Below are 3,644 nucleotides of genomic sequence, written 5' to 3'. Positions count from 1 at the left end.
ATTTGCTGGTTAACAGCACTTGACAGGAAGTGGAAGTACAAAAATAAACAAGAAAGGCTCATCTCGTGGCACTGCTGCCTTAACTGAACACAGGAAGTCCTGGAAATCTTGCAAGACTGTCTGTTCCTTCGTGATGTCTAGTCTGATTTCAAGACCCCAAAGTATTTTATGTTTGTATTAGTCAGGGTTCTCCAGAGAAACAGAACCAACTGGAATATATATATTCCTATCTGTCTATCTACCTATCATCTATCTACCTCCAAATATATTTATTATAAGGAATTGGCTCACGCAGCTATGGAGGCTAAGGAGTCTAGACCCAGGAGAGCCCATGGTATAGCTCCAGTTTGAGAACCAGAAAGCCAGTGGTGTAAGTTGCATTCCAAGTCTGAATCAAAGACAGTGAAAGACCCAAGTTTCAGCTCAAGGATAGTCAGGCAGAGAGAGAGAGTTCTTTCTTACTCAGATTTTTATTCTATTCAGATCTTCAATGGATTGGACCAGGCCCACCCACACGGGGGAGGACAATCTGTTTCACTCAGTCTACTGATTCAAATGTTAATCTTACCCAGAAACACCTTCGCAGACATACTCAGAAATAATGTCTAACCTGTTATCCGGGCACTGTGTGGTCCAAACAAGTTGACACATGGCATTTACTGTCATAATGTTGTTAATGAATATCTGGAATGAGCTACTCCTAGTTTATCATTGGCTTTCTAGCTACAGTGCTGCTTCAAAATATGTGAAATTTCAAGGGGCACAGACTTCAACTGTGGCTATGTATATTGTTAGTTTCATATTCTAGTTGTCACACATTTTACAGTAAAATATTTTAATGAACTACTTATAGTGAAACCTCAAAATATTTTTTTAAAACAGAAAATTTGGGGTAGTAACAGCCAGTGGCTGTCATCAACTATCACCATCATTGTATTTATTAGAAGAAAGGTGATGCCAACAGATCTGTCTGACAATGTGTAAGATACTATTCAATATTTAAATACAGGGGTGGGCACAGTTGGTTCACAGTTGTAACACAAATAATACAATAACTAATGAATAACAATACAAGAATAAACTTGGTTTCACGTACTCACAACTGTAAACCTACATTTGCTCACCCCTGAATATGCTAAGAATAGTTCAGAGTCACTTATTTATTTGTTGTCACATATGTGTAGGAGTCTAGACATTTAACTTTTAGCACTGAAGTATTATCTTCTGAAAATTGCCATAGACATCCCGTACCCCCATCCCAGCTAATACATACAGCCTGTGGAGTGATAGACATGCCATAATACATTCCTACGGTCCCAGGAGCTATTCTAAAATACAATATTAAGATAGTCACAGGAGTTTCGTGTTCAATTAGAAGAGTGATGAAGCAAAATTTCCCACCTTGGCACAGTAAGAAGAAAATGTTGAGTAAGGCTTTTGTGGATCTGGCATCTTAATGTGGTGGGTTTCCTTGCTTTCCATCTCATCAAATTCCCATCTTGACAATGTACAGCTATTTCCTTTGTAATACAGGAACTCTCCCTTACAGAATCGTTTCCCACAGCTGGCTTTCATCACTTCTTGATAGGTACCTAAATATTTCAGTTTCTTCCACTTTATTTTCCCCTAACAATAACTGCTGCCCAATCAAATCATTCATCTCGTCCCCTGTATAAGTATTTGGGGTATTGAATGAGTGTTTATCAAGCACCATTTAGAATCCCCTATTTTCTCTTGTTTGGCATTTTCAGACTCTTGGTCTCAATTATGTTTGGAAGTTCAAGTGTCCTTAACCATTCAAAAAGTTTGAGTTCAAAATTCATTGTGCACTTTTTCTTTCCAACTTGCCCTATAGAGACTTTTGTGTGTAAATAAAAGACTAACCTTAAAATCTAAGACTTATTGCAGGGCAGAGCTCCTGACCCTCCCAAGGCACCGCGCCCCGGATACCCGGAGAAAGAGCCGCTGCTTCCTCTTTTGTCCCTCGAGGCTCCTCACTCAGGTGCCCAGTGTCTAGATCTGACCTTGTGGTACTCAGGCTACCCCCCTGCCTGCAGGTGGCTACTCCTCAGTTGCGACAGGTTTTGGTGCTACTCCCCACCCAACATGATCCCTGTTGGGCTGGATAACATGGTCAATTACACAGGGTAGCTCAACGAGGACTACCTCTCTGGAATGGCAGCCAACATGTCAGGGGACCTTCTGAGGAGCCAATGTGCCAAACCTCTCCCCTGGGGCCCCGAGGGCGGTTACCCTTCTGTCCCCCCTGGGGGTTATGGGTAACCCCCTTCCATCCAGCAGTCAGTTCCTCTGTAGGGAATGCACCTGCCCCTGGAGGAAACCCACCATGTGGGATGCCTTCTTACCTGCCACACCCAGGGGCCCCTGTGCCAGGCCAGCCCATGTTGCCTCCTGGACAGCAGCCCCCAGGGAGTTGTCTACCAATGCCACCTCCTAGGTGGCAGCCGCAGCAGCCAGTGCCAACCTACCCAGGATAGCAAGGGTCCAAGGATGTCCCCTGCCACGCCCCCAGCCCAGCTTGGGAAGTGAAACGTCATCACAGATGCTTCTGGCTTCTGCCTTTTGCGAGACATCAGGGTCCTTTGAAAAGCCATGTATGAAGGCTTTGAGAGCGAGGAGAGGCCGTCGGTGAAGGCCTGTGGGGTGGCTCCAATGAGCAGCAGCAGCAGATCCTCCTGTCCTTGGAGACAGCTTCCGGGAATGATTCGATCAGAGATCTGGAATCTGAACCATGAGGAAACTTTGCGAAGACCACCTTGGCTATGATGAAGACCTCAGTCCACTTGAAGTTTATGAGGTAAAGGAAGCCCTCAAGCGGGCTGACACTGATCAAACCTGCCTGATGGAGACCCTCACCTCCCACAGCCACAGGCACATCCAGAAACTGGGCAAGGCCCACCTAACAGAGTCCAAACAGAATCCAAACAGTCCCTGGAGGAGGCGGTTCGAAGCAACATGGCCTGGCACTTCCAGTGGCTCCTCAGCTCTCTCTCTCTTGGGAAAACGGGATGGAAGCACACATATGGACATGTCGCTTGCTCCAGAGATGCTAGGAGCTGTACACAGCTGGGGAGAACCGCCTGGAAACAGATAAGTCCAAGTTCAGTGCAGTGCTGTGCTCCTGGAGCTGGGCCCACCTGGTGGAAGCTTTCAACGAGTATCAGGGAATGGCAGGTCAAGACATTGAGAAGAGCATCTGCCTGGAGATGTCCAGGGACCTGCGGCAGGCCATGCCAGCTGGTGTGAAATGTCTCAGGAGGACCACGCCTTCTTTGCTGAAAGGCTCAACAAGGCCATGAGGGGAGCAGGAACAAAGGCATGGACCTGACTCTCATTACGGCAGCTTGCAAGGGTCCAGGCATGTTGCCCCTGCCATGCAGGGGTGAGACATCTGAATGGAGAATTAGCGGCTGTACAGTAAGTTGCTGTACCTCAGAATAGACACCTTGTGGGATTATGGGAAGATTCTGCTGAAGATCTGTGATGGCAACCACGGAGCAATGACTGGCAACTCACTTCTGTCCACCTGCCAGCAACAGTGATGCCAGGAAAAGGCCAAAAGAACATCATTCTGTTTCTACCAAACCCACAAAATAACCCCCCAGGTATCCCAGTGCAAGAAC

The 3,644-nt window shown here is 46.5% G+C and overlaps 1 pseudogene; it reads left to right on the top strand.

Moving 5' to 3' along the window:
* The first annotated feature begins 297 nt into the window (after nt 1-297).
* Nucleotides 298-3,349, top strand: LOC114507273 (annotated as a pseudogene).
* The last annotated feature ends 295 nt before the right edge of the window (nt 3,350-3,644 follow it).

The sequence above is a fragment of the Phyllostomus discolor genome, chromosome 10 (assembly GCF_004126475.2).
Source record: "Phyllostomus discolor isolate MPI-MPIP mPhyDis1 chromosome 10, mPhyDis1.pri.v3, whole genome shotgun sequence".
Classification (NCBI taxonomy): domain Eukaryota; kingdom Metazoa; phylum Chordata; class Mammalia; order Chiroptera; family Phyllostomidae; genus Phyllostomus; species Phyllostomus discolor.
This window is presented reverse-complemented; position numbering and strand designations above follow the sequence as displayed.